This window comes from Synchiropus splendidus, chromosome 16 (genome assembly GCF_027744825.2).
Source record: "Synchiropus splendidus isolate RoL2022-P1 chromosome 16, RoL_Sspl_1.0, whole genome shotgun sequence".
Taxonomy (NCBI): Eukaryota; Metazoa; Chordata; class Actinopteri; order Syngnathiformes; family Callionymidae; genus Synchiropus; species Synchiropus splendidus.
The window spans coordinates 10,898,958-10,906,952 of NC_071349.1; the positions used below are offsets into that span (position 1 = coordinate 10,898,958).

Consider the following 7,995-nt stretch of genomic DNA (forward strand, 5'->3'; position numbering starts at 1 on the left):
GATGTTGTTCAGAAAGAGGTTTATTGGTACTTCAGGAACCAGGAGAATGATAACATTACTCCATCGCTCATAAACAGAGAGGAACCCGCCATTCATCGGCGTCCTTTTAGGCAACATTCCTGTCCGAATGAGCCTTTTCGGAACAAATTACTGAGTGTTTAACAGCTCCAGACGGCGAGAGACCCTGCTGACATCAGCATTCTCTTCTGCCACTTTCAGACAATAACCATCGGCAAATTAAAAAATAAATTGGTGGTTTTAATTATGCAGGGTTGAAAAAATATTATCTGTCCTCGATTAGTTAAAGACCTTGAATACATGCTGTTGTATTGCAGTGACGTGTGCAGTGGTGCAGACTGATCATTTTACCTTGCTGAAGCATTAAAAAGAAACACAGTTAGCAAGCTTGCTGTGCAGAAATGACCCAGGTTACTGTTGTCAAACCCAAGGCCAAAGGGCCAAACTTGGCTTGGCAAAACATTTGACATGGTCAAGGTATTAAAAGCTCTTTTTAATTCCAGGTGTTGAAGAGCGTTTCATACCTATAGTTGGCTCAAAATAATAACAGTTTTCCTCCAGGAGGAGAGACAGAAATTGTCACCATAGTGACAGTGTATTTAACCCTCTATTGCACTTTATAGTGCTTGGAGAATTGCCTCCATTTTAGGTTGAGTCAATCGTTGACATTTCCCTGCACTTCAAGACTGAGAAGCCCAGGTTACTGTTTAATAGGGACCGTTTTGAGTGTTGCTGGCTCGTCCCAGAATAGTGTGTCGTCTTATGATTTAAGTGTAAACATCAAGATAATTTTGCGATTTTTAAAAAAGACACGCCTCGGAGGAAAAGTGGGTCACTTGTGAAGTAGGATGCTGTTTTTCAAAGAGGACACGACATGCGGGAGAAATTTAACAAAGTCAGATGTTAGACAATGTTTAATAAATGTTTGACATTTTTAAGTTTTAAATATATATATTTTCTTTATAAAGTCTTTAAATTGAATTTATTAAATATGTGTATTGATTCTGTGTTTTTTTTTTTTCGGGTTAGTCACATACCCACTTCCTGTTCCTGCCAAGTAGCGCTTCATGCTTTCCTGCTTTCTTGAGTGTTTCTCTGGTAGTTGAGCCTAGTTAACTCATGAAATACGTCATGCTTGCATGTCCTGTGCAGAGGAACGGTTTCCATGATGGTCACTGAGTTTGTATTTATGTAGCGACTGAGCCTCAATCAGCTCTTTCCTCCGTCGACTCCGCCGCTTCCTGGTGGTGAGCTCAGAGGAAGCAAAGCACCAGGAGCAGTGCTGGACGAGACTGCGTGGCAGACTCACACTGTGATGGGGGCGACTTTGTGAACGAAGCATTTTAGTCATAACCTAGAACAACAAGCCAAACAAGATGGCGGATGTGACAAATTAAACACACGGAGAAGCTTTATTTAAAATGCCGCCAAAGTGTAGAGTTTGGCTTTGAAATGGAGAGAACAAGTTCTACTGATCTGTTGAGTTGTCGAGTGTCTTCAAGTTGAAACACACGTGACCCGATCATGTCGGTAACTAGTCGCCGGTCGGAAGTGTCCATCTCTCTGGTTTTCCTCCTCTTTTTCCCACATCAAATCGGAGACTGCGTCGCATCTATAGTGTCCTGATTGATGATAAAAATGGAAACGGCTCCTGGGACCAGTCGCAGTGACGGAAGAAAGGAAACCCCGATGACGCACACACCCGCATCCTGAAAATTAGGCAAATCAGCCGAGCTTGAAGATGCCCTCGCCGTCGCCGCTGCCTTCCCTCCACTTCCTTCTGCTACTCTTCCCCAGTCCAATCCATCACCCGCCTGTCTAGTCAAGATATAAACCAGCTATTTGAGCAGCCATCGCTTCATTGTTAACCTTCTGAGCCATTGTTTCTCGGTAAAAAGCCAACAATCATTTCCATTTCTCTCAAATCTAATGGAGAAGCCGTGTAAAAGGCTCCCATTTCAGAAGGCGCCGTAATTTCCACCGCTCCACAGTGCCTTGCTTAAGCAGTCTGCTTCATCTTAATAAATTCACAAGCCCTAATTTACCTGCCACAGATACGCTTGACAACCACTTTCCTCGGCAAAGAGGCTTTTCACGCTGAGGATTTGTACTTGTTTAAACAAGGAATATGTTGTAAAATTGGTCTCAAAATGTTTTTCACCCACTGAGTGCAAGACTGAGCCCTAGCGTATGTCTTCGTTCACAAAATGGCCTGTTGCGTTTGAGCCAGTCCCAGTTTTTATAATGAAACAAAGCTTTAATATTTACTTAAGGTTTTAATAATAATGTACTGCAGTTCATCTCTGCCACTGTCATGGCTTCAATATCTCATGTTTAAGGACTTCAGTTGAATTAATCCCTTTTACTGACATGTCTGACTCTGACCTGAAAAACTCTTCTGCAATGTCCAGGTGTTTTTAGCTGGTGTGGTGCGACTGAGCAGCCTGGTGGTCTCACTCTCGCTGATGAAACACTTTCCCAACTTCTTTTTTTACTGGATAAACACCCTGGCCCTCTCTTCTCAGTGTACACATCCGTGCAGCTGTGATGGTTTAGCAGATTTTTATCATCGCTGTGCGTGCTGTACACCACTAGAAAGCTCTTGTGTTCTTCTTTCAGAAACTGGATTTTGTCTGATGGCATCATGTCAGTCGAACCTTTGAGACATTTAGGTCCCTTGAAATGAGTCTCCTGGCAGGATGTCAGAGACTCTCCTATGTGACAAGTGAGTCTCGCCCTGGATTGGATATTAGAGCTTATTTTCTGCATAGTTTAATGAGAAGAGAGTCACTTTTTCATGAATTAAATGTTTTTGTTTGGGGTGGGATTCGATTAAAAAAATAATCTGAATCAAATGATGGAGCCATACATACATTTAAACAACAAAATATTGTTTATCTTGCATCAGTTTGACAATAGCACAATAAATCACGATGGTGGCTATATTCAAGTTTTTATATCACCTTATTTAAACTAAAGCTCTTTTAATGTCTTGAAAATATTTGTATAAGAATCTCAATTTTATAAGAATTTCAAGTCCATTCAGAGTAGTGGAAACCCTGGTCATTGTCTGGCGAAAAACCTCCCTGAACAAAAGCAAACAGATGCTTTTGTTTGCTTTTGTACAGGGATTCCTTCATGTTGTTATCATCCTAGCTGCGATGTGTCATGTGCACAGTGTGATCAGATAGGCACGAGCGAGCTAGCGATCATAAGAAGGAGATCTTGGATTAAAAGAGTCACTTTAGCAGGTGCTTGGAGAGAAGCTTGGAGGTTGAGCTATCGGAGTGGACCTGCTGCTTCTTCACAGAGACAGAGACCAGTTGAGGTGTCTGAGGTGAGGGGGGTGGAGCCACGAAACCCCACACTTAGTGTTTCCTCAGGTGAAATGTTTCTATGAAACTAGAGCTCTATTGGCAAAGTGGTCAGCCGGACAAAATTCACTGCCCTCACCACACACCTGTATCCTCCTTATCCACTTCCAAGCGCCGGCGTCTCTGTCGAGTGTGCGTCATCCGTCTGTGCTGATGCAGCCAGTTCATTGGAGCTCTACAAACGGCAGCTTGTGTACAGTGGTCAGCACTTAGCGCCTGCAGCGCCGGAGGCGGGGAGCGCTGCTCCCGCACCACGCTTGTCTTCGATGCTCGTAAATCAGCGACCAAGCTCGTGCATTGACGTGTGTTTGCGGACAGTAGCATTTGATTATCAAGCAGGTGTCCTCTTATCTGAGCGCGTCCCTTCTCTGAATGGCAGAGCAGCAGCCTGGGAACTGACTGAGTTTATAGCTCAATTACCCAGCCTGCCTCAGCGCTTCTAGGGGCTCTAAATCTTAGATTTCAGTACTCGCCCTGGCGCCCACGCTGGGCAGAGGAAGGCATGAAAATTTCATGTCACTTCTGTGACGTCTTTGCAAAGCTCTTGGAGAAGCAGTGGATTATATAGAAGTGTTCTGGGTTTGTGAGCCAGCTTCAGTCGATGGTGTCTTTTTCCATCAGTGGAAGCAAGAAGGGCCGTACGTCAGGGGCCAGAAAAGGTGAACGCTTGCTGAATACAAATTTGATGGAACCCATCTGACGACACGATGCTTTTCTCCTGGCCTTTCGGATGTACTTGCTTTAGGTTGTACTGTTTTAGTTCCGCCCATCTAATTCAAACTGAAGTTTATATACCTTTTTTTTCTGTAGCAAAGCTACTACAGTGCCACTGGCTTGGGGTATGTCGGCATTTTCAGGAGAAAAAGCAAAAGAAATACTGAGGTCGCTGCTCACTTTGTTTCAAAATTTAAGGACCCAACCAAAATAAAAAATGTATTTATTGCCTTTTGAGTCAAGCTAATGTTGCTTTTAAACATGCTGAAAGTGTCCCAGGAAGTGGTGCGGCACAAAAGTACGACCTAAAATTTTGTATTAACTGAATGCCGTCATGTTGACAAGTACATGACGTGGTTTGAATACTACCTCTTTTCACATCCCGTACCCTGCAGTGCGCATCACCCCATGCGCATCGCTCCTTCTCCAGCGTGGCTATGCTAGAGAAAAAGGGAAGATTCCAAGACAGGAGGAAAGTCTCCAGCAACTGGGCTAGCATGCTAGCCAAATGGAAATTAGCCTATAAACGGAGGCTCGCAGGTTCTTTACTGTGTTTGAGAAGCTAAAACCTGATGTGTATTTTGTTTGTTACACTCAGAGATGAATATTTCTCAGCCGCCCATCACTTCCGTGGTATGTTAAGAGTCTAAATTTATAGCGTCTGTGCAGGAAGTTGCTGGTTTGTTGGCTTTCAATCGTCTCTGAAGTGTAAAGAGATGGAGTCCTATGAACCAAAATTCTGGAATTGAGCTGTTTCCAAGGTCTCATGAGGGACCCGAGGCCCCGGCTCTTGAACCAGATGACCCTCAAGTTCCACATCCATAAATCTCTTCACTCCATCCCCTCCTCCTCCTCCATCCATTCATCGCTGCTGTTGGCCCAGTTGTCATGGTTACCGTGTCCTCAGCGTCGCTAAGCCTTGGATGCAACTAGTGCCGCGGGGAGGGAAGATGGTTTATGATGGCACGCTCAGCAGTCGACACTCACACAATGATACTCGGCGAGGTTTTCATTCATGTTCGGGCCACACGCCTCTGACAGGGCTTTCACCCAGCATGTGTGTGGGTGAACATGAGACTGCACCTCCTCTACTCTGGAGCCTTCACAGTGCATTTCCTCTCCAACCCATGAATCCATACATGAGACAAAGCAAAAGAGCTGGAAACTGCCCGTGGAAGTGGCTCCATCGGTGTTTATGAAGACAAACAAATGGAAGTCTGAAAAAAAAAATACCAGGCTCCTCTGTGTGATCTCCTGTGCTACTGGAGAGATGCTAGGAGAGAACACAGTTGCCATAGTTTCACACTTCTGTCTCTCAGGGTCGGCTGAGGAAAGTGTTCCAAAGGTTTCCTTTTCAAACGGTGATGCCGATGATCATCTCGCTCAATGTCTTCTTATGTTTTATTGTCTTCGCTTGCAACACTGGTTGCCATGGCAGCGGCATATGTGTATGAGCGTATCTATTATCACTTCATTTTCATTCACGTATTCACGTCTATAGAAGTACTCTGTGTGTTTTTGCCACGTACTTGTTGCGTATTGTATTCCACGTCAAATTGAAGGAAAAGATAGATTTGGAAGCCGCTGTTCACACTGGTGTGCCGTGGCCAAAAACCAAATTTCCACCGACCAAATGGTGATAAAATCGCAGCTTCCCATCTGTCTGCTTTTCATGCATCGCACATACGCACCTATTTCATCCTCGCTTCATCGGCGTGACAGCAGCGAGTGGAAGCTTTTTGAAGTGCTAATATAGTCATAATACATGTGATGTCACATCACTCAGTCGTTGTCAGCTGCTGAATGACAAATTTCTGAAGACGTTGAACACGAGGAGGCAGAAACTTAGCGTAGTATGTTGTGACTTTGATCTTCCGTGATGTCTGGAAAATTCCATTTGCTTTAAGTGGAACTGATCTTTGCAGCGCAGTTTTCCTTTGCATCTTATAGTTTTTGAAGTTAGTGGAAAGTCAACCTGGTGGATCGGAGAGGCAGAGTCAGACTTGACGTCAGCCATCTCTGGATCCGTCGGATCCTTCGGAGGAGCTGTCAGCTCGTGACTCCCTGCCACTTCTGCGACCAGCTTCTCTTCCATTTCACTTCTCTTGGTTGATACATTTTCTCTGTTAAATCTGAGCTCTGATGAAAGTGAAAACGCCTTCTGTACTTTTTTATTTTTTATAGATGATTCGTTGCTTTTGTAAACAAACCGTTTCTCAGCTCTGGAAAACTGGGAAGATCCAGCAGGGAGTTCTCCTCATAAATTGCCTTTGCAGTTTATTGCCTCATAGTGGTCACAAACTTTCATAAGTCTGAACAACATCAGATTGTTTGTTTGTTTTTCTGTCAGCGCCGACATGGCGGCGGGAGTATGGGAGCAGGCATGAGGGGGCGTCCGTCCTGCGGCACGCTTCCTTTCCAGCTCCCTCTCCTCCATGTTTGGACCCTCAGAAATGTGTTGGAGACGACGCCTTAAACGCACTCGCTGGTGCTTTTGAGGAACCTGGTAATTCTCAGCTCCAAACCTGCCTGGAATAGAGCAGCGCGTCTATTTTAGGTGGATTCTGTTTTAGGTGATCCGAGACTGCAAAGTGAAGTGGAAGCAGTCGGCGATACTCCTGTGTTTAGGTGTTGCTGCTCCAACTTTGTGCAGAGCTCTCCACACTTCCACTGCAGGGAGCTAAGTTTAAACAGCGATGACCTCATTGCTGCTCCACCGGCAGCGTGGAGTCTTTCTTCCCTGCCCACGCGCTCACCCCACTTATCTCCCTTTGCTCCTCTCTTATCTCCATCCTTTCTTCTGACCGTCGACAGCGGTGACACTGCACCGTTATGAAGCCATGTCATCGTCTCTTTATCCCAGCCGAGGCTATTAATACCACAGATGCCAACACAGGATTTCCTCCAGCGTCCGTGCTAATCCAGCTACACCGCTGCCCTTCCTCTCAGTGGGAATCAGATTGGGATGCTGTGCGACTTTTTCAACGGCCAGATCAGAAGTTGGGAGGCTGAAACGTGCTGTTGTATGTCGCCATGACGCGTTTGCTTGAATCGTGCCGAGCTTGCAATTTTTGTAAATGGGTTTAATGCAGCTGGTGAAGCGCTTACTCAGCATAAATGTTTGCTTTGCAAAATAATGTTCCTCCTGGAGCTGCTTTGAACTGGAGGTCTGTCTGAGGAACTGTTATAAGAGCGAGAAATAAAACAACATTCTATCCTCCACTTTCCACCCATCACAACTCCATTGAGGGAATAAGCAGGAGAAATCTTTAATCTTGTCAGTATTAGAAGTGTAGTACTTTCTCCTGGAGTGTGGAAAATCTCATTCATTACAGACTGTGCAACCTTTTCCACGCCTCTTGCAGCGCTACTGCCCCCTGCTGTCTGACTGAGCTCATTGTCTTTGCATTTTTTTCAGGTCCATTTAGATTCATAAATTATACGTAGGGCAATAATATTGGGTGAAAAATATCACAACATGTACTGAGATGAGCAGCTTGGCTGAGGCCGGCACTCCTGTGAGCACCTCTCTGGTTTTTCCTGTATCAGGATCTCTCTTTTTGTGTGGATGTTGATAAAAAGAGCGAGTGCAAACAAACAAATTGTCAGAAAAATCACACCATATATGAAAGGTTTGTTTTGTATGAGGTATATTCTGCAAAAATACATAAAAATCAAGTAGAACACTTTCAATAAATTGTAAGTTTCAGACAGTTTATGGAGGGTTTATGATGTTAGTGTTTGTCTGAGCGCTGGGATTTGTGTTTGTGATCAGTCTGGCAGATGGTCTGGTCTGGCACTGGTGACTAGTTTTGACCCCCGTGCTCTCCTCATGGACTCGGTTGAAGATGAAAACTCCTGAGGCAGCGTCCCAGTCGCTCCATCACCA

At 44.8% G+C, this 7,995-nt stretch overlaps 1 protein-coding gene across 2 annotated transcripts in view; it reads left to right on the forward strand.

The window, feature by feature from the left end:
• rps6ka1 (ribosomal protein S6 kinase a, polypeptide 1) overlaps positions 1-7,995 on the forward strand; it is a 50,460-nt gene that overhangs the window by 30,544 nt on the left and 11,921 nt on the right. The gene's annotated exons all lie outside the window — the stretch shown is intronic.